Source organism: Hylaeus volcanicus, chromosome 3, assembly GCF_026283585.1.
Source record: "Hylaeus volcanicus isolate JK05 chromosome 3, UHH_iyHylVolc1.0_haploid, whole genome shotgun sequence".
Lineage (NCBI taxonomy): Eukaryota > Metazoa > Arthropoda > Insecta > Hymenoptera > Colletidae > Hylaeus > Hylaeus volcanicus.
In genome coordinates, this window is record NC_071978.1 from 2,212,420 (window position 1) to 2,236,688 (window position 24,269).

Genomic DNA, 24,269 nt, shown 5'->3' on the forward strand with positions numbered 1-24,269 from the left:
ACAAAACGCGAGATAAATGGACGGCACCGCCGTTGCTCCGCGCACCGCATCCTCGGCTCTCTTGTTTCGCTTACTCGCGGCGCTGGACGCCACTCCTGAATAAAAGAGAGAAAGGAGAGGCTGAAAATCACCGTGTTCCACCTGTCTCTTACCGGGGGAAAACCGTGTACTCGTTCCCTCTTCGCGGACGCGGTTTGGAATTTTATTCGGTGCACGCGTTGATACGGGCTGCTCGTAATGGGAAACGGAGGCGACCCGAAAGGTGGAAAAAAAATGGTTGTTGGACGAGTGCACCGCTGATGAGTGTCTTTACCGCTGGAACGGAAGAGGGCTTGAATTATTTTCGTACACTTCGGCGAGATCTCGCCAATGAACAGTTTTGCCAGACCTTCCGCAGATGCATTTCAACTGCTTCCTGAATAGTTACTCGGTGAGTTACACTCATTTCTCTTTAAATATTGTTGTGTACTAAAATAGTACAGTAGAGCTTCAGTTAGGCAAACTAAATGAGGGACACGGAGGATTTTCACATAACAGAACAACAAGTGGTTGGCACTTAATTTTTCATAATATTTCAGAAGAAAGAAATGAAACGAATACGATTCGATTATAGATTCTAAATTGTGGATTCGATCCTCATTCCTTTTAATGAAATTATTAAATTCTATGGATACCAAGTTTTGTTGGCAGCTAAATCGCATAATTTTGTTGCTGAAACCTGCATAATGGCTAAAACTGACGTAGTACATCTTTGTTATTGTCACTGTTTTTATCTTGACTACTTCATTCTTGGATATTATTTAAAATGTTTTGCAAATAATCTTCGTTGAAATAACGTGCTCCGTTATTGCAATTTATACCAAATCGGCAATACTCTATTATGCCAGGTTTATCACAATTGGTGCATTCTAGTATCCTGTGTAATACTGCAATGCCTTTATCTATTATTTCCGCTTAATTTTAATTCTCCATTTTTTTCCCTATATGTTCCCTATTTCCCTATATAGAAGTTTTGAGTCAACTCAGAAAAACGTGGTACTATTTTAACGACACCCTACATTTACAAATCGAGACATTATACTGAATCATCGATCATGGACCCAACGGTTCTCATTGGACCATTCGAAAACTTTGGTCGTGCAATTTTCTTTATACCAGCGGAAGAAAAGGGCTCCGACTATCCCAGTTTTCGGAATCACGTTGCATGGCTGGCGTGTATCAACAACCTAACGCGTTTCGAATGCTTTCCCGGCTCGTTCTGCACGTGCACCTCGTCGATTTCCATTCGTGCGTTAATCTTTGCTGGTGGAAAAGTGGCGCTGGTGAAAATGCAAGGGGGCGTGTCGTGTTTGATTACACAGAAGTCGACAGGTTTCATGGGAAAGGAAGCGGAACCGAATCTCGAACGAGGGACGCAGCTTTGTTCGCAGGCGTCCAGGGCAAAAATATACGTCTATATTGGTTATTTCAGAAACACGTGGTCAAACCTTTAAAACCAACAAAGATTTTTTCATAATTTTCACCGCATTTTCCCGTACTTTTAATCAATGACATCTAGAGCTGGAGAGTATTCACATAAATTAACTAAAAATTATTTCATACTTTTTAGTGCAGTTAAAAATTACGAACTAATTAAGTTTGATCCCAAACACTTTTTTAAACGACCGCTAGATTCAACGATAAAAACGGGGAAGATTAACATGGGACATCCTGTATATGTTTCTTCAAGGATCGCAGTATGCCGCTCGCGGAGAAAAATGAGGTCAACCGAGTCTAAAAACCTGAACAAATTACTGAAAGATCTACCTGAATGTGGCCCGTCCAATGGGGGCTGACCTGCTGACCATTGTTGACTAAATTGTTGCGTAAAAGAATCTCATTCTGAGCGGAATAGTGAAACGCAGAATCGAGCTTTCAAGCATCGAAGAGTGTGCAGACGAGTGTAACGGGGTTTTGTATAGTGCACAACAGAACGTTCTGTCGTCGAATTCCGTTTTCGATAAAAAGTTGTTTTCCGTAGTGAACAGATAGCATTCTATGCGTGAAGGTTTAGATACTTTCAGAATGATATACGTAAAATCATCACAAATATTGAAACGAATTTACAAAACTTAGAAAAAATTCGGAAAGTTTCCACCAACGGTCGCTCCATCCGCAATTTGATTAAAAGCAAAATTCTGAAGCTAATTGTGTAAAATTCTTTATAGATGTTTTGGAAGCATTTTAGGATTCGTCTAATTCTATCGAATTTACACTTACCACGAGCCAACCAACGATGACAGATGCACTATACACGTCCGTATACTCGTCTAAAAATATGGAAACCAGAATAGCACAGGCTGCGGCTCCGATGCGGTGTCCCGGTGGTGGACGAAGTTTAACACGAAAATAACTTGTTACGCAGAAGTGTTACTTCTTTGACCAACGGAAACTTCTGTTCTATCTATGTTTACTCAGGAGCTACGAAAGTGAAAGCGGGAACCAAGTGTATTCTAACGAAATAGAAATTATGCGACACTTCGCAACTATCCTTGATTTACAAACCAAAACAATTTATTTAGCGGACGATGTCAAACTAAGCGATGTCAAACTAAGCGATGTCAAACTTGAGCAATGGTCGATCGTATGTTGTAATTCGTGTGTCAGGTCACAACAGTACATTCTCTCTATTATTTATTTGAATAAAAGTGTTTGAGATCAAACTTAATTAGTTTGTAATTTTTAACTGCACTAAAAAGTATGAAATAATTTTTAGTTAATTTATGTGAATACTCTCCAGCTCTAGATATCATTGATTAAAAGTTTAGATATTTTCAGAATGATATACGTAAAATCATCACAAATATTGAAACGAATTTACAAAACTTACAAAAAATTCGGAAAGTTTCCACCAACGGTCGCTCCATCCGCAATTTGATTAAAAGCAAAATTCTGAAGCTAATTGTGTAAATATATATATATATATATATATATAATATATTCAGGTGATTTGTACGTTTATTCGTTTTATATATATGTGAAATAATTTTTTATATAGCTTGTAACGCGAATAAGAATTCCCAAATATTGGCCTTTTCTTTTCGATTTTTTGGAGTGTGTTCCCCTCTGAAGTAGCGAAAAACCAAGGGGCACCGCGGTCGGTTCAGCAGCCGGAAGGATTCCTGTGCGCATCGGAAGCTGCGACGAGACGAAACCTCGTGCTTGCCAAACGGTGGGTCGGCACTTAAAAATACAAATTCGACGAACAAAGAGAAAAGTGTTATCGGCACCGTGGGGTATCGGTTCCTGGCAGCCGACATCCCCAAAGCGGCGGGAAGAAAAGAGGGGCGCGTAGACGTTTGTCGAAGAACGAAACGCTTTCGAGAAGCGTCGCCTCATTATGGGTGCCAACCCCCCGTAGCTCGACCTCGAAACTCGCAGGAGGTCGTTCTGGAATTTGTCTCCGAGAATAGTTTCGGTCGCTTCTCTCGAAAAACTTACGGCTCAGCCCCGAGGACGACGACTTTAACTGATATTTCTAATGTCACGGGAGATTCGTCACATCGATCGCTGGCGAATTGCTCCATTGGCTCATCGAGGTCCATTGGAGCTCTCTGTAACAATACCGAACGATGATTTGTTAACTTTTTTACAGTCGATACTCTCCTTGGTAATGGGGCAACGTATCCTGAACTGGATTACTTTCGACATTTTCATATCGATGATTCTGTATCGTTTTCTTTCTTTCTATGAAGCAATAATTGCATCAGAAATTGAGTTAAATAAGTTTGTTGAGTTGAACGATCCTTTACCCATTTTCATAAATGCATAAAATCCGCAATCTAGTTACGATATATTTGAGCCTACAATTCAAAATCTAATTTTCATGCGACGATTGATCCGTGAACAGTTATTCATTTTTTCTTTGGTAATCGAAATTTTGATCTGAAAAAAATGTTGGCCATCTTTGGTCTAACGTCGTTTTCGAAAGTGGTAACATCTGCTGCGGCCTCGTCAAAGGCACACGGTCACCCAGAGCTCGGAACCAAAGTCCTAAGAGAATACAATTGAGGTTTCGAAGGATGGGTAAGGAGGGAACGGACGGGGCGTACTGTTGGCTCCATAAACACCCGCAAAACCCAACCTCCCTACCGCCTGGAGGAATGTCTCTATTGCGGATGACTGATGGTCTAGAATTTGGTAACGATTAGGTCCTTTCGACGAAATTGTGCCTCCGAGTTAACCGTTTGCGACGTTTCTTCCCGAGCTATTCCGTCGTGCACTGCTTATAGAAACCTTTAATCCTATTTGGCATTGACTGCTACCGGACGAATTTGAAATTCTAATAGAAAGTAGAAGCTTCTAATAGAAAGGGTAAGACTTCCGTTTATTCATTCACCAAACTACGACTTTATATATTTTGTACAAAGCAAAGTACAAGTAAAAGTAGAATCGGAGAATCATAATCTAATCATTCTTGCGACAAATTCGAAAGTTGTAAATAACGACGATAAAGTATTATTTGCGCCTATTCCAATAAAAAAAAAAACAGTCTTTATTTTTTATAGAAGAGCTTGTCTTCATCAGCGCAAAAACAAAAAGAAACGAAGGATTAATGTTTGTATTCACATTTTTCGAGATTCCAAGGCCAATTGCGTTTTTTGTAAAAGGGATGAGATATTTTCATTATTATAATCTTGTAGTTAATAAAATTGGAATATTATTTTATAAGAATAACACCTCACAACGTTATCTGAAGGTCAATATATCCTAGGTACATGTTTGAATCTGTCTTTTTATCAGCTACAAGATTACAGTAATGAAAATTACTCATCTTTTTTAAAAAAAAAAAAAAAAAACGATCAATCAATCCATTTACCTTTGATAATGACACATTTGGTCTTGGTTTCGATAAGAGACCATGAATGCATCCCAAATTTAACGTTCCTACATTTTTAGTTTGATCAGCCAACTTTCAAGAAAAAATGTTAAACATGGGTGTGTTCTTACCCTATCTCATCCTGCTTGACGTTCTTATGCGATTCATATTTTTTAGCTTATAACGTCTATTATACGTCAGGAGTTAACCATTGAAACGACTATAATAAGGTCCAGAAGAGGGATACCAGGCCCACTTTGAGTCAGTGGACCCCCATCACAGGGACCCCTCCATATATTTACTCGTTCAGACCGCGCGCCTCCTTTATCTCGCTCGGTGCTTCTTCCACGGTCATCGTTGCAAATTTTAGCCATTTATCCGACCCATTCCACGACAATGAGACAGAGAGGAGGGCGCAGAAGTCGCGCGACCGTGCACGAGAGAGTTTCCCCAATTTTCGGGGGTAACAGAGACGATTCGTTCCGGCTGTAATGCGTTTATGGCAGCGCGTCCAGCATTCCCGCGTCCGTCACGCTTCCTTTCCGTGTTACAGGACCCGCTGGACGTGCTAAGGAGACCTAAAGACTCTGTTTTGTGTGTTAGGAACCCCCACAGAAAGGACAGACTCCGACCTACGGAGCCCGCGTCCACGTTCCGTCGATCATCGTCGTTAACTTCATCCTTTTGCGCGTTAACATACCATAGACATTAAGGATCAAAGATCGTTAAATGATTAGGAAAGCGCGGAATGCAGTATGATATTTCAATCGTCGCAGTGAGAACTGTTAAAACAAACCGGAGTTTAAATGCTTTACGATCGATTTGATTAATGAATAGACTCATACATTTGAGACAGCAGAATATAATCAAGATTTAATCCTTTTGAGAATTACTTGTATATTTTACTGTTTTAACAATATATGCAGTACTGCGAGTAGACGGTAAAGTCAAAAAAGTAAATAAAAGTTAGCTTGCAAACCAAATGAAATTAAGTGAAAACTTTGACTTAGGTTGGAAATTATCATTAGTCTAAAAGAAAAAGAAACAATTACACGTAGGAATTAATAGTACATTAATAATACATGCCCTTAGGAATGCTCCACAAAGATTCAAAGTTTCCCCTATTGTTTCTAATTTGGAGTCCTCCAAGGTTAATTTCTGCGAGGGACCGGGTTTCATTTTGATTAGGTTTTTCGAGTGGACTTCCAACATTGAACATCGATTGTTTTTGTCGTTGCTTTTCCTTGGAGCTAGTTTATAAAGTTGGAGTACAGTTAGAAGTTCAGAGCGAGAACGTAATGAAAAGGTCTCAAAGGGTGCTTCCATATAGTTGGAGGTGTTTGCAGTACTCGAATTTAGCAACAGTGGCCCTTAGAAGTACTCATCCTCACAGAAAAAAAAGGTTCGATTTCACATTGATGAGATAATCTTTGGCTCTATAAACAAAAATTAATCCACGAGATAAAATCAAAATGGTACAGGATGTTGTCAGTCGTATTTATATAGTCAGTGTAATAAGTATTCGTACGGAAACCATTTATTCGAAATGGTCCATTTTTCTAATCGTAACCTCAGCCATTCTTTAGTCTGTAATCTAAAGGATGGGGTACGTTAGGCATTGCGCTGATGGTGGAACGAAGACCGATTTCATAAATACTATAATAATAACATTTGTCTATCGTCGATATCATCGATATTTTCGAAAACAAAGGACTCTTCGAAATTAATAAGGTTTAAGCTCTGACAAGTCTAAATTCGTCATTAATTATGCCGTAACATGGTCGTTGATTACATTAACATAAGCAAGAAGAAGGAGATTCGAGCTCTCATCAGGAGGAACACGAATATCAGCGTCCTAAGCACGGAGGCTAAAAATTCAATCGACCTACGAAATCATCGCAAAGAGGTCGATACAGGCGAGCGAGGGAAGTTTCGATCGGAGGATCGAAAGGGGGATGAAGTCTACGGTGCCCCGGTCGCGTATAACCACGGATTGCCGGGGTTCTTTATGGGCAATCTATGGTGATGGAGATGATAGGCAACCAGATATACGTAAACCTGATTCTGGAGGATCTTCCGCGACCCTACTGGAAGCGAGTACGCGGCTGGAAGCGGCGGGAGAATCGCCTCGATTCCCCAATAGTTTAACTTACGGCCGGATTTACTGGCGGAGATAGGAGAACCTCCGCGTATTGGCTGATAGACCCGCGACACCTACGCTCTCACAGATCCTCAGCGGTCCTCAAACTTACCCAGACTTTCGACTTTCGCTCTTCCAATAACCGTGAAGCCTTCCGATCGATCTTCCTCGGAAAACAATCTTAAGAATATTGAGTATCCAAGGCTAAAACTGTATACATCAGTCGCGATATTCGAAACAAACATTCCAATAAATATAGCCTAATTCAAGAATGGGGAGCTTTTCTACTAGATTTCTCTACAAGTTCATAGGGTTTTAATTTCGGATTCAATATTATCCATATACAGTGGAGTGTACTTATACGTTGAACAGGTATACGAAAATGAATTACATATTTTTATAAGTTTACAATATACGTAATAAGATATCAAAATAACTTTCCATAATTTATTCTAATTTAAAATTTTTTTTATATTTTTACAACGAAATGTCAAGTTTTCTGTGGACACGTACTTAAGTATATGTATCTTTAACTCGTAATTCTAATACATTAATATTTGTATTAATATACATTATGTAGACCCATATTTTTGATAACTGCAGCACACCTTCGCGGCATGGATCCGATAAGTCGAGCACAACTGCTAGCAGGTATCGAATTCCATGCTTCCTGTACAATAGCGTACAGGAGTACATTCATCAATATTTTTCGGCTTTTGTTTTTGTATGTGTTTGTCGATATCAATCCACAGCATCTTGATTGGATTCAAATTCGGAGATTGTGCCGGCCACTTCATTACGCGAATATTGTTGTCCCTCAAAAATGTTTCGACGAAATTTCCACCGTTATTAAATTCAGTCTACACGTTAACAAAAATTAAATTAAGATTTTCGAATGAAAATACATAACGTCCTTTAAATGCATTTGGAATCATTTGAATTTTTGTGTTCATTAATGCGAATCAATAACGCTTGTGTCAACGTTTTCATCGCGATACTGTTTCGTATAAAAATATCCAACAGTCTCAAAGTTAGGCGTAACTTCACTCGCGGATCAATTGAGGATTGAGATGAAGGTTGTTAAAAGATGTCGTGCTTTAATTGTGCATCCGTGTTAGTCGGGAATCCTTAGCATACGTGCATCGCTGTCGGCTACTATTAGAGTAGTAATCCGAAATGGAGTTCCGAAGAATGAGATCGTCCGTCATTGACGTCTGGATGTCAGTATTTCCAGACCAATATTTTCATCAATGTTTCTTGTAAAAATGTCTAGCAGTAAATTGAACTACCTGTGTCACGGAACTGCACGGACAGTTCGCGACAGAATGTAACGCGATTTACCAAGGAGAAATATGATCCGTCCTCCGGTCGGGCTCCCCGTCTCTCTAGGCATTAATTAAATTACAGCTAGGCTCTGTCCAGCGCGGGAGGATCGGTGGTTCTAACTCTCCAGCAGTACGGCTTCCATGGAGCGAGAGAGCGAGCCAGGGACACTGGAAACCGTATCTCGAGCGTGTCCAGGATACCGTCGGATGCAACGAACAGGAAGCACTTGGGTCGCGCAGGAAGCACCCCTGCTTCAGCGACAGCGGCGAAAGAGAATAGAGAGACGGGAGATATAGGGAGGCGAGGAAAAAGAGCGTATACCGGGGGAGAAAAAAGGAGGAAAGGAGCATCGCGCAGGGAAAGAGGAACGGGGAAAGAGCAAAGAGAGCGAAGGGATGGAGCTTGGTCTCATCTTGCCTCCACAAAGCGGCGCCGCATCAGATAGCATTTGTTTTAAATATATGGATCGAAGGGTGTGGGCGCAGCCAGGGGATGCCGCGGAAAGAGAACGGGAGAACGGCTGGGGATACAATACCCCATATCCTGCGCGAAAACCGGCCCACACTTTTATCGCGCGAGAAGGAAAGAGAGAGCCAGAAGGAAAAGGGAGAACAACCCGTTATACGACACAACTCGTTTCCTACGTATTCCCTAGTTTCAGGAGCCAATACTCCCTGCCACCCCTGAATACGCTGAACGAGTCTGCTCTCCATCCCGAAGCTCTCCTCCTCTAACCTCCCTGCGGCCAGATATCGGCTTCCCAATAAGCTAACCGACTGCTCCGCGCCGAGTATCAGCGGTATCCATGTCCTGGTTTCCTTCCAGAATCGCTTCAAACATTCCCCGATTCTTCGTCTTCTGCCGGTGACTTTCGTCCCGTTTCGTTGAAAACTTCTCGTGGAAAATTATGGTCCCCCTATTTGCAAGCCTCTTCGAGTCTGAAATCTTGGGAATCGGTCTGTCTGGTTCTACAACGACGATGCAGAGGATCAGGCGACAAAGTGAACGCTGCCTTCTTCGATTTCATTTTGGGGGTTTAATGTATTTAAAAGCTACAAGTAGTTTAATTTTTGTATAATTATTAATAGAATACTGTTGCAGTTCAGGTGCAAATTCAAAGTAAGAGAGAATTCTAATACACGTTTAACCATTGAATAAATATGTGGTCTGAATGTTAAATTGTTTTTACACTCCTGATATTTTACGCATTCAGAATTTCCAGATCTAGTTTAGTGTCAGGAGTATTATTATTGTACATTCATGTTTAAGTTTAAGAATGAGTCTAAGAATGAGTTTTAGTGATTGATACGTTAAAGGGGTATCCTAGAAATGAAGTTTAAAAAATCGATTTTTGTTTGTATTTTCTTAAATTAAAAATGTATTTGTATGATGAATTTATTATATCTATAAAATTGAAGAAGTTATAAAGTTGCTAGGGTATCGTACGACACGATAGCTGCAAATTATTTCAGGAACTCTTTTATTTGGTATATTCAAGAATACATCTTCTGGATCGTTTTAGAGGAAGTTAATTTCTATTTTTGTTTAGTAAATGAATTTCAGTGTTGCTTCGAGCGTTGAACAGAACGGATGCAAGTGCGCGACGAATATATTTACTTCCAAAACTGAGTTCAATATCGATTGAACAGTAACGAAACTGGATAGAAAAGAAAACCAAAGATATCTTGATTTCGTGATTCGCGACAAATGGAGGAGATTCGAAAGGAATCGGTATACTATCGAAGAGGAAATGAGTTACACGTACTATGCCTGTCTCAAAAATATACAGAATGAACTAAGTAAACTGTTACAACCTCTTTTCTCAGAAACTATTTTCACAGATCATAAGTTTTTCAGTGTTGTTACTAAAGTACTTTTGCACTACTGTTTAAATCTAGGTTTGAATAATTAATAACTCTAGATTTAGAGATGAGGACATAATTCGATGAAACAACCGATTTGATGATAACTTTATGTAATCCCAGAGTTCTCTATTTTCTAGGATATCGACGAACTGAAGCTAGGACGTATCGAATGTCACAAATTAAATAATCTTATCCGCAATTAGCTACGCGGTGTTTTGCGGGTCATTTTTCTTCTCTTACGAAGTCGACGTGAAACTTTTAGCTTCCCTCGGAAGCTGTAAAAGCCTGAGGGACTCACTGCTACTTAAAGGTCACAATTGGTCCAACAATGGGCCCCGTTTCACATCGAGATCCGGCCACCTCCAGCGCTCACTCGGTGGTCTTCCGGCGTCCCCGTGGACACGTAGCGGATAGTATGGAGAATTACGAGATTTTGTTGTGTATAGACGATACATCGGAACATCTCGAGAACGGTAAACATAATCGATTGCGACGACAGAAATGAAGGATCCTATCCGCAGGAATCCTTTAAAGTGTCGTCGTACTTCGGGTAGAGTTTGACAAATTGCACTCAGGTGTATCCGATAGAGCAAGAAAACATGAAATTTCTGTCCATTTTTTGAGGCTCTTCATCGGTAATGGTAAAAGAGGTATTTGAAGTAAAAAACTAACAAATACATGGGCCATTTTGAAATCTCCACTTGCCGAAGGTACGCGATACGTAATATAGACTCGGGAAGAAGATAATTCTTCGTCGAAAAATAGTTTGGAAAAGTAGAGTAAACGCCATTTGCGAGATACTCGACTCGGAAAATACGTGGGACACGCAAGCACATTTTCAATTTCTTCTTCTAATTACAACAGGATTCCGATTGTCAATTATTTATGAATTAATTTCACGCAATGCACGTAACATAACTTTTTTTTTTTTGAGAAGGTTTCTTTTCACTTATAATCCAAACTTACGCTACGAACCCAGAGGAGCGATTTGTCGTTTGCAGAAACTTTCCGAGTTCTAGCTTAATTTTCCATCGCTGAAAAAGTTCCTTGTCGCCGATTTCCGCGCCGAGAGCATTCCTTCGTCGCCAATCATTGTCCAGGATGAACAAAGCTCGATCGCTCGACGATCGTACACGGGACGAACAAAGAGGAAAAGCTGGGCACAGAGGATCCCCGAGAGCGAGAAGTGAAGTGAGAATACGAGAAAGAGAGGCACTCGTAGGGGTCAGAGGTCGCTCGAATTTCACACGTGGATTAACTCTTCGTCGAGTGGAGTATACTCCACCTCCTAGTCCAACTTCCTCTCGTTCCTTCCTCTCGCGTGCTCGTTTCCACCCCCGTGGACTCGCGCGCGAGGCCTCAACTACACGAATTCCGAGATCCACCCTGTGCAGCCGCTAATGAACGTCCGCGCGGCCTGCGACATAACCTCCGCAACACCCCCGACCCCGTCGATACCGGTACACGTACGGGGGAGTGCATGACAACGAGCACCTGCACGATGAAGTCCAGGACGTCAGGGTACGATGGGGAGGCGATATTCGTGCCGGTGATCGTATTAAATCCCCTTCGATCTCAGCTTTTCGCCACCCAACCCCCTTCACGAGCGCTCACTCTTCTACGGTAACTGCGTCCATCGAGCTCGTAATTCAAGCTCCGGCTTCAAATAAAACCGTCAGTCAAGTATTACCGCTACTAACCCCCACATCGCCATTCCTGCTCTCGTACGAACCTACGAAGATCATTGAATCGAACTGAGGCGCTGAAAAACAACGGGGGAAGCCTACCCAGTACGATCCCAAACAGGTGCACATTTGAGGATTTTCTTTTGGACAAACGGAAAATTTTCTAGTAATAAATTAAAAAGTATTCGAATGTATTTTGTTACAAATATGGTGAAATTACAAGAAAAAATGTTCAAATGATCAGAGTGACTGTTTTCACGACTGTTTTATTATCGTATACAGAACTCCCATCGGAGTAATTAGAAAATAGTTTATAAAAGGTAAATATGAATTTGAAAATGAAAAGCATTTTTAGTCTCTGTAGAAAAACAAAATGTTTAAAAAAAAAAAAAGCAAAAAAAGAACGTTTAAATTTTAAAGTATTCGAAAGAACGTTAGTGCATGGGTCGTAATTGTAAAAATATCTTAAACCGTGGTGACTATTCTACCTCGAACCTTAAACGAAATTAAAAAATCAATTATTTTTTAATAATATATTAAATTGTCAAACGATTCGCTTATATTTCACTTATAAAAAAAAATTAGACTAATCAGAATAAAATACATGATTTTATTTTACCTGACAATTTCTACTCTCGAATTTTTTGTCGTTACCTATGGACATTTTGTTTTTGTGCAGAGACTAAAAATGCTTTTCATTTTCAAATTCATATTTACCTTTTATAAACTATTTTCTAATTACGTCCGATGGGAGTTCCGAATACAATAATGAAACAGTCACTCTGATTATTTGAACAGTTTTTCTTGTAATTTCACCATATTTATAACGAAATACACCGACGAACATTCAAACAAAGACGTAATATTCGCTCCATTCAGGTACAGATACGAAAGTGGTTGCAACACTATTATTTAGCGGGATTCGGAAGTTACCTCTAAATAAGTCATATTTTCAAACTCGACCGGGTGATATTGCTCCAATAAAAATTATACTTGTTGACCTATAAATATTTATTCCCGCTAAAACTAACCGATCTCATAGTCCAAAGGGTTGAGCGCATAAATCAAGGACGAATACAATGCTGCTGGTTGCGAGTCTTTCGAACGGAACTGAACGTCACCGGTACTTCCCTCGACCGTAGATTCCACAACTTTTATGGCGGCCTACATTCTGTACCCTTCCATTTCCATATTGCGACATTGTACGTTGCATTGTGCAGGCGAATTACAACGACGACATTATCGACGGAAACGGTAGAACCGAATACAAATAGAATCGGTGCACTTTGAGGTTATCCATATTTTTCCAATTGATCCCACTGTTTGCTTGTTTTCTTTATTAGATATTTGGTTAAATTCTTCGTAGTAAACCGGTACTTTTTCATCGTACGTTTAGACTTTACTAGCTGTTTTTTGCGGCTCTTTCGTTTCCACTTATTCCGACGTAAGCTGGCAGCCACGTAAACCGCACTCCTTTATGAGATCCGTAACATTTGTGTTTTATTAAAAAATATAATTCTGAGATGCTTTTTGAAAAATTTGTTGCATTAACAAACTTCAATTTTACACACGAAAGTGTCGCGTTTCTTATAATACAAGGACTTGTACAATGGTGCACTTGTGAAAGTTCCGAGCAACAAAGAGTCCATCAAGCTACGGGCCTAAAGGGCGAAAATCAGGAAGAAGTGTTCTCGAAATCGTGACGCTGGAGCTAATAATAGACCAATAAAGAGTCATTCCGTTAATTGGAGGGCGCTGGACCCGGGGCAACCCTTGCCTACTCTTTCTTGCAAATGGTACACAACCCCAGAAAACCATTCGTATCCCTCTAAATTATCCAGTTTCGCGAGTCAGAACCAGTTAGACTCGGTCGTGGGGTCCACTGTGCAAAAGGAGTACGCGTAACGGGTTCTCGAAAATTTACGATTTCGGTGACACTTCGGGAACCTGTGGCGCGCAACTCGTTCAAGAGCCATTCTCACATCCTACTCCAATCCTTTGCAGAAGCATTCCGCGTTTAAGGAACAGTTCTTCGCAGAACTAGATAATATTCTTTCAAATAGTAAATACGGAAATAAAGCAGTTAATTTGTTGCAACGTCTTTTTCAAAAGCTCGGTTGTGCTCTAAAATATTTTATTTGTATTAATTCGTTTCTAGGTTATTTACAATATTTCAGGATTAGATTACCCCTGTCAGGATTTAAGTAGTTTTTATAAATTTTTAAAAATATTATTTACTGAACAATCAACACATAAATTTCACTATACTTAAATCTTGGATTTTGCAACAATGTTAAAATTTGTACGTTTTATGTGTTTATGCTCGATTATTTATCTTCGAGGAGGTATTTTGGTGCGACGATTTCTTACCTCAATTGTTACCATATTTCAACTACGGGAAGCCAATATGAACAATTGTTTTTAATAAAACTTTTTCAGGTCGTCTCCGATATGGGCTGATCTGCTTATTCTAAACCAAAAGCACAAATTGTTTCTTAATGGTATGAATTTGGCTATAGCCGAAACTAGGATAATCGAAGAAAGTCGTGAAAAAAAGTATATGTTCAGTTTTCCTACTTACCTTATACTACGAAGTATAATAATCGCGGAAATCTTTACGTCATTCCCGTAATAGTTCGCTAGAATGCTTGAGAAATATTTCTAAAAAGGAAAAAGAAAAGGTAAAATTTTCGCAGAAATACGAAAAACGGTTTCCGTTTTTCTCAGCTTCGGAAAGAATATTTTCAGACACGGAATTCGAGATGAAAAAATTCACGACCTCTACGAACCGAGGGTAAAAAATTCAGAAATTCGCGCCAAAAATTCCCCAAGATTTACAACCCCGTAGAGTGTTTTCCAACGGCGAAAAAACAACGGTTTTTCTACGTAACCGGACGTCGGTCGTCCCGCTGGAACTGTTTTTCGTTTATCTTTTCTTATTTTTCTTACCCTTTCGAGGCAGCGGGCATTTTTACCGTTTCTTTGTGAATCCTTGCGCTTGGAAGGAAAGGGTGACGCGTTTGACGGTAAACGTAGCGGTGCTTTATGAATTTATGCCAAGCCTTTCCCGTCCCTCACCTCTGCGCCGCGTTCTTGACTTTTAAGGGTTATACAGCCGTTGCGGAGTCGTCGATGGGCTTCTCGCGCAGTTTTTATTGGCAGCCTCGACCAGCTTCTTCGTTTCGTTTGCTTTCCCAAGGGCTCGAATTAACTTTATTGCTCGACGAACGGATTAGCGGCGGAAAAGTCAACTGGGAATTTTTGCACGTCTCTTCGACAATGTTTTATGATTTTTCGGCGAAAGGGTCGAGAATGCCAACTTGGGTACAATTTTTTCTCCTTTCTACGTGCTGCATGTGGGTCACTGCGCGCAGTCCGTTACACCGACTCTGAGATTTTTACCGTTTTTTCGCCCTCTGACCAGGTACCAACGGTTACTTCACCCTATCGGTTTTAGGGTTATGGATGATCGATCGATCCCTTGCAAATAACTCGTAGACGGAGGGACAGTAATTTTTTACTCGCATACATTTTGTAGGTGTTTGTTCTCGACACGGTTTCTCGACGAACCGCAGGAGCTTCGTACAATTTGAAAAAAATACCACGGATATGACATGGCTTGAGCTATGTTGCATTTCTGCAAGCACGTCACTGGAACATCTAGTAAAATATAAAAAATTTTTGTATTAGAAGTGCAAATGATAGTACATCTCATAGTACATATAAGCTTTTTAAATAGGAATTTTATTCGCGCAAACTTCACTTGATTAATCTCGATAATAATCGCCTTCTTCCTCTCGAGTCTCTCTTGAAAACATCCTCTGTTATCTCCACCATTAAACGGTTCAAGAATTGCGGAATGCAGTGACTGAAACGAGCCAAAGGACACAAAAGACTGTCAGCAGTCGGAAGGTAACGGGAAAGCTCTCTTTACGCTGTTCAGGTACGGAAAAAAAGGTCAAGTTGCCGAGGAAATTTTGTTGAACAGCTATGACCCAGTTTTGGTTAACAGTGCCGACCATTATGGACGATTTTTATGTTTTTACAAGGACGACGGTGTCGACAATTATCAATAGACGGGAACCGCGAGGACAAGAAACGGGATCCCGCTTTTTGGGATCCCGTTTCGTGCGTTTCTGGATCAAGGGCGCACCTAACGGCGATTTATTTTTAATAACGGTGTCGTATATTTTGATAGGTCTTCGCCTTCTTTTTTTTTTGTATTTCGGGCAAACGATGTCCTCGTTTTACGCGTTTATGTCCCTTGGGGATCGCCCAGCGCTAATTCCTAACCAAAACAGGGCAGTTTTTTGGCCTCGTCGAATCTGGAACATTTTTTCACGACCGGTCGTAAAGAAATAAACCTGGTACGTTCGTTTTTTGATTTATTATCGACCGGATCGTTCTTTTAGAACGGGACACTTCCGTTACGAGGGAAATTGTGGGAACGTTACGGAATTTTGTCGGTTGCTCCGGAACTCAGGTTTGCGATTATGGCTCGTTTCTCTGAAGAATGTATTGCCTTTATCAATGGAAATTAGAAAAGAGCGCCCCCGATAGACAGAGGACTCGCTGGAGTCACAGTGATGCTAATCGTCGGAGTAATCTCTTCTAATACACGGTTTAGAATGCGCGACGTGACACGATCCTCCAGCTGTCCGATCACGTGCTCTTTCAACCCCTATTTCCTTGTATCGAATGCTGTCGCGTATTGGAAACCGGTATTGAATATTTTTGCTTTATTTAAACAAGTAATGTAACTTTTAAAGAAACAATAAACAATTATTTTGTATTGACAATCGAAAGACTGTTTTACTCGACTTTTCCAACATGCGATAGTACAAGTGACGGCCAGCTAAGGTCGTGCAAGAACTGAAGATAACCAGCAGAGCTCGTTGAAAGTTACCTAAGATGTGACCTCTATTTTTTTTTTTTTTTGTTTTATCACTAGACTCGCGAGATTTCTACGGGTTTCCATACTCTGTCCCGACTCTGTGTACATATACAGTCCCCAACATAATAACCGAGTCCAAATTGGCCTGCGAAACAAAATGAGAGTCTCGTATTTAAGCGAAATGTGGAAGAAATATGAAAACATGTTTTTCAGTTGCATTCCTTTTTATTCTAAACGTGGAACGAGACGACCTCGAAAATTCCACCCGAAACGAGGCAGAAACCATCGTGATCGAAGCAACTCACGATATCATCCCCGTAAAAAAAAAAAAAGGGAAATACACCAAAATGAACGTTTTAAAGTAAACCGTGCGGATGCACGCAACCCTCTCTCGCTTCCACCGCGCGGCGCTCTCACCAGCCGAAGCTAGGCCACCGCCATATCCAAATTCAAACATGCCAAACCCCCCTGAGCGCGCGGCCGACGCTCAGCGTTCTTATACACACACACATATATTTATACAGGATGCTAGCACACACGCGCGGACGTAGCTGGTCAGCGCGCAGCGCACGAGCTGACACTGCGTGCGTGAAAGGGCTCGTGGATGCACAAAGAGTGTGGCCAGTAGGCGCGTTGGTGTGTTGGTGACTTAATTCGGTGTGAATATATGCAAGCCTCTCGGATCCCGATCCCTGCCACCATCGACGAGCACGTTCAGGGCACACAACGGCCGAGCGATCGGTAGCGATGGGATCGAGACGCTTGGAGGCCACCTGGACCGCGGATATTTTTTAATTGGAATCGAGTGCTACTAAAAATTAGACTATTAACGCTTCGCACCCGAAATGTGGCTCTCTCTCTCTCTCTGAGGTTTTACGCGGCAACTTGAATGACGACTAACAAGGAGAGCTTCCGAAGCATGACGCTGAATTTTTAATTAGCTTTTGCACAGTAGTAGATAACACACAACTGAAACTAATTGTACATAGTTTTGAAGGCAAACGGTTTATAGTTTATAAGGCATATGATATTGGAACAATTACGACTGTTTATCGGAAGAACAACTGATGTCAGAAGCGACTGTGATGTAGTCAGATAAGCGTTAGTTTCCTGACGCGAGTTTTCGTTTAGCAACTTCTCAAGTTGCTAATTTTATACAAAAAAGGGGCAGGGGGGGAGAAATCTTATATGTCCTTACGAAATTGTCTTTAAGTAAATAATGAACGGCCGCCAATTCTAAACGACGAAAGTCTTGGTTTTACAGCGGGAATACGTCGACGTCGATTGCGAAACCAAATATTCGTGTTCAAAAAGCGTGGCTGTATATTTTGTGAAGTATAAAAGTACTCCGATATGGTTGAACCCTTGATGCAGACCGTTACCAGGGTTAATTGATTCGCACGATTGATGAACTCAAAGGAGTAAGGTCGTTTTCTAGTAACGGAATGTGCAAGTCATTTTGCTAAAAGACAACGCTCGACCGCATGTGGTTTTCCGCAAGAGGAACGAAAGATATCATTTATTCTTTGAGTTAGGAAATTCACCCCAGTGCTGCTTATTCTCTTGAACTGATTCTTAGTGATTATCGTTCATTTAGGTCGCTTCAACACGATTCGGCAGATACTCGCTTAAAAACATTCGAGGATGAAGTGCAACCAAGTATGGAGGAATTCGATATCTCAAGCCGTCATCTTTTTTTCGTCAGAAAATTCAACAATTGCGCGGTAGGTGAAACAATGTTGCCGAAAGTAGCGGCGAATATTTCGAAGATCGAAAGTTGAATGGTATATATTTTTTTGTATTTTTAATTGAATAATCTTAAAATCGAGCGAGGAGCAGCCATTAGCTTAGAGCGAGTTATCAAAATTCGCTAGCCGGTGAGCGATATATTTTTGATTCGGGTTCTCCTGAAACAAAAACACGAAACGCATTCTTAAAGCCTGATAGTACGCGCTTTTTTTGTCGATCTAAAATTTTGAAAAAAACATTTATTCGCAAAACTGTGATTTCGATTCGTCACCAAATTTTTGACCTGTTTTTTTTTTTATCGTTAACGAAGAAATAATAGGAAAATTAAATAATGTGCGATCGTCAAAAAGGTATGAAAGTTTTTAAGAATATCGCCTGCATATTTAACCAGAATCGATCGAGCCATTTTCGAGTTCTCATGCTCGCGTACTTTGAAAATAGCATTCTCAGAAAAACCCGTTTAAAGTTTAAAAACGGATTCTTTCAGAAATAGAAATAGAAATTTATATCATACCGTTGATCGACAGCAGACGCAGTATCTTCAGCAGTAATTTTGCTTTGTCGATCTGAATCGATCGAATATCACGTTATTGTTTAAAAAATGTCTACAGATGGGTATTCAATATTTGCCGCAGCAGCCGTGCGCTACGCGTCCCGATTTGCATTCATTTTACTTCCGTATATCAGTCATTTTTTGCAAGCGAAACATTATTTTCACTCGAAAAAAATTCAGCTTACTGTTTCAGCATTGACTAAGTGGCACGCAAGATTTCAAAACGATCCGTATCGTAGTTACTCGTAAAAAAAATTCCAAATATCTCTCCATTTTTTGCCCGCTAGACAAGCACAGTTCCTTAAAGTGACGTTCATTGCTAAGAAATAACAGAACGATACCGAACAAAAAAATCTGCAACACGTTACGCGTAGGTGTCGAACCCGTAAAATATTTCGAAAATTTCCGAGTAACTTCGGCCAATTAGGAATCGACTCCGCGCGCTCGAATTACTTGAACGCGCGGAACTCGCCAAATTACTTGAACTCGCGGCACAGAGAATCGAACGGCCATCACTACCGAGCGTCCGGCTAATTTCAATACCTCCGCTTTCCGGCACCCCTCGCGGCTCCTGTTCACGTGTACATACGTATCATCACGAGGCCGGTCTGTGTGACGCGGAGGCCGCGCACCGACACGGAGGCGGACGGTCGCCGTTGCGTGTGAACGGGGGCGGAATGTTTCGGTCCACGCGCGTGTGCGCGCGTACAACAACGCGGATGTATTTGATGCTGGAATATTCCCGTCACCCGCTCTGTGAGAGGGTGGAGAACGGAATGGGGGTAGGGTGTTTGGGCGGTGGGTGGTAACTGGGAAAAAAAGAGGCTCCTGCACAACAGGAAGCATGGTGTAGCGGAGATAAACGGGGCGATATTCAAGTGACGACGAGAGATCACATCCTCCAATTAATGCGTCTCGACTTAACGCACCACTTCTCCTCTATCCGAAAGCGTTCTCTCTTGCAATCAGTCGCGAGAATATTCCGTTAATTAGTTCGACCGATTCTTCGCTCGACGATCTTCCCTTTCTTTAGAACCGTCCACGATGAAACGATACGGGGAGAATTTCGATGACCTTCGGAGCATCGGTTTTGGCAACGTGCAGAGGTATTCGTATACCTTCGTAGAGGTATACACGAATAACGACAATTATTTCACAAAGTTACGGAAATAAGAGCGGAGGGGTGCACTGCAATAAGAAAGCAGTTCTATCTTTTTATGGTTTTGAGTTTAGAACGTAATCACGGATTTAATAAATTCGTTTTTTTCGTGGTGCAATAAGGAGACAGTTTCGGTCGCTAGAAAAACTGATGATGTCGATTTGACGGAGACAGAGCAGGTAGAAGAATGAATTTTGCACTAATTTTACGACTTTTTGTATTCTGCTAACTTCGCTGTTATGCAGTCAAAATTATGTATCGAAATTGTTCAAACGCGACTAAATGCATGCACATGCAGCTCTCTGAAAGCTTAATTATTCTATGAACTCGATAAATTTCTCAATTAATTTAGAAATTAATTGAATTAATAGAAATCATCGGTAATTCTCATAGGTGATTATTTTAGAAAATATGGTACATACGCAACTAGCTACAGATTTTTCTAAAAGAATTCAGAAAAATCACCCTCACCGATACCTGTCCTATTTGAAACTTGAATTACTTTCTGTTTTATACGATTGAGCCATACGATTGAGCAGTTTATTATTTTCATTTTATCGCCGTTACTTTGCTAATTGACACGATTTCGGAACAAGATATTGTTCGAGAAGGTGTGTGCATCGGGAAGATAAAGCAATAAATACAGGAATTTAATGAAGTATCGATTGCAACAAATGTGAGATGAACCGCGACGCGTCAATTATGCACTGCATATTAAACGTAAATGCTGAGCATAATAAACGAGAGACGAACAAAAATATCGCGAGGAAGTCACATCCATTGCATGTTCGAATAAATTGATTATTATTCTTAATCGTTTGAAAATGTCCTTCCAAATACGTAATCATGAGAAATTTGATTCGTTCGCCGCGTTTTCCTTGAAGCCTAATGAAACTTTACTGTGCTTGATATAATAATACGATACTTGTATCGTAGTACACAAAGTCGTGTAGCGCGCGATCAACTGGCTACGTCGCGATCAGTCCTGGCTCACGTCTATGCTCTCGCGGCTAAGATTTTCGCGAATAATTCAAAAACGAAGCACCATCCGACATTTTTGGAAATAAAATTGGTGGCTACATAAAAATAATAATTGCGCACAATGCTCAATAATTGATACAACAGTTATTGTGCATACTATTTAACCAGACATACGGTATGTTAACACATGAACTTCCCCCAAGCGTATTCATACTTAAATACGTTGGTAGGCATTACGTAAAACAATGTTACATGAACTATATTCCATTCGAATCAACCAAAAACTTGTTAGTTTCAATTTGATAATTCTGTTACTTTCCTCCAGGGCTGGATTAAAGGAAACCCTAAAAGGAGAGTAAAATCCTTTTGCTGCAGGGGCTGCCGTTGGAACAATCACGCACAATCACGGCCAGCATTTTAAAACTGCCCTCAGGGGAATTCTCGATGCGAGAAAGAGGGAGGGGCTCAATCGAGAGGGTTGGAGCCGGATATGGAGAGACTGTGTTAGAGATTTTGCCATCTCGAAGGGGTCCAAAATGTCCCTACGTGAGCTCGGCGTTACGGTAGCCTCGTATGGCTATCGCGCGAGACTCGACGGGGTGCAATGGCTTCATGAGAAACGGGAGGGGGCAAGGGGAAGCAAACTGGACGGCACGTATCTTTACGGGTCATAAAGGTTGGCCCTCGTTACGGAGGAAGCTGTACCGCACCCGTGGCCACCAAGGCACCACATTGCGGACCCTCCTTGTCGCTTTTAACCCTCTCCTTTCAACCCCTTGCCTACATCTCCACCGAAACCATCCCCCGCTTTCTCGATCGTTCTCCAGTGCTCCAGGTGCTACCGATACCACCCACGGTCAAACTGCCATAGTTTCGAACCGATCCACTGATATCGTAGAACGACGTAGCACAGACAGAGGCTAGATGTTGCAGACATTGTTGCCATACTTGATCAGGTAATGCACATCACACGCGCGATGGCCTCTCCAAAAGAAACGAGATTTTGTTATTTAATAAAACTCAAATGGCACGAAATATGGCACATTTTGTTGTTCTAATAAAAGTTCACACGATTACAAATAAACGTGTACGATAAACGTGTATCACAATTGTAATATTCATGCGATGGATTTATATCCACATATGACAAGGCCAGATTTTATAAATATGTATAGCATTGAATCCAATCTTCGACAAAAATTTCCATAAATAACACACCGAGTTTTATTTCGGTATAAGAAACTGTCTATTCAGATTTAGAAACTGTTTTTTTTTCGCATCACTTTTCACGTTTTTTAAGATCTGTGATCATTTCTTAGCGCCTTTGCACATTCCTATTAAATTCTTCGTATATGGCAACGATATTAAAATCTCGCATTCTTGAGTTCTTCTTCAGCGTGCAAGTCACACAAATGATACGGAATATATCCAATTTTTGTTTACTTTAAATGAACGCATAGCACACGATCAAAATTAAACGTGAAAGATAAAGTTGTCTAAGGGTCCATCACGGTCGTGTTGACAAACGTTTATGTTAATTTCAATAATAATTTACTTTGTACAAAATGATTCGTTCCCGAGGATCTCAAACCAGAAAAATTATTAAAATTCAGCCACCATTGTCGCACAAGATGAATACAGTTAACCCCACAGCCACAGAGTAATGAAGATGTTTCGTGACGGGTGTCCTCTGTGCGGCATGAGGCCCCATTGGTCCCGTGGCAGACTACGGGGGGTGCGCGTAAACGATGTCACGGATGTTATTGTGCTCCCTGCAGAACTGATCCCCCGTGGAATCGAAATAGAAACTTCGGTCTTTCGCTGGGTCAGTTTTAAATAGGCCGGATACATAATTGGGCCTCAGCCATTGACGATATTTTCGCGGTACCCTCATAATGCCGATCGAGTGCTCACATGGTGAAAAGATCGAGGACAAAAACGCGTGTGACTTCTGAAGTCCCTCCATTCCAATTGTGATAGATTCGTAGAAGAATATTGCGAACGATATTATTTCTTGAAGTGTCAGTTTCAAGAGAAAAAGAGAATACAATTACTGTATTAGTTACATATGTTACATAAAAAGCAGTCTCTACTATACTTCCAAGATTTTATAAGATTTATTTTACAAGAATATTTTTGATTTCTCCAGATTTACAGATTCGTTCGTCCCACAACTTGTAGGCTACGAGACGCAATTACACGAATCAAAAGTCACATTAAGAATATTAATAAAGTATTATCAACAAAAATTATTTTCTTGTAATAATAGATCAAATTGAAATATATATGTGCAATATGGACGCATTGAATTTATTCTAATAACCCGTTTAAAAAGAATTTCCAAATGTCTTGTTTTCCCGCCAACTGAATATGTGTAAACCGCGTGCATAGACAGGTAACTAGGATTGACTCCAACAGATTTTCATACGTCGAGTCATTCAAAATCCATTACGTTTTCCAATATCGAATGTTCCACGGATTGCAGAAATGCATAGGCAACGTGTGTAACAGGATTACAGATTGACTAGAAATATCAATGAGTGTATGATTGTATGGTCAGTGGAGATTACCTAAAACACCTAGCATGGACAAAGGGTTCTGTGGATCACTCTAGATAACTTGCAGTGAGCAAACAATAGCATATTACGAGAAAATAACGATAGAGTTGACTGGGTTTCATTTATACGAAGTGGAATTCTTGTATAGCAGCGGGAAGTACTATGAACAGCTAACTTTAAGTTAGCTGCTCCGAAACTTCTTTACTTACACGGGAGAGTCTATCATTTCAGACAATTTGGACTGAAAATGAATAGTAGTCCCACGTATTATGTACTTACTACTTACGCTTACTCTTTCTCTCTTCATTTGTTGACCATGTGATGTATGGGTTTCGTGCAATAATCGAAGTTCTACGAAATCTACTAAGCGTGAATTTTAATACCATGCACCCAACGCCTCCGTTACTTCACGAGTGTGTACACCTCCAACAGCCATCGGAGTCCAGTATGGCTATTCTATAGGAAAGAGTATACCTTAAGACTTGATTCAAAAACTGGATT

General features: G+C 40.6%; 1 protein-coding gene across 1 annotated transcript in view; it reads right to left on the reverse strand.

Moving 5' to 3' along the window:
* LOC128873898 (runt-related transcription factor 1-like) overlaps nucleotides 1-2,328 on the reverse strand; it is a 99,879-nt gene extending 97,551 nt beyond the window's left edge. Inside the window, exon 1 of the mRNA XM_054117898.1 lies at nucleotides 2,260-2,328. The gene's annotated coding sequence lies outside the window, so the exon portion shown is untranslated. The remainder of the gene's footprint in view (nucleotides 1-2,259) is intronic.
* Between the last annotated feature and the right edge of the window lie 21,941 nt (nucleotides 2,329-24,269).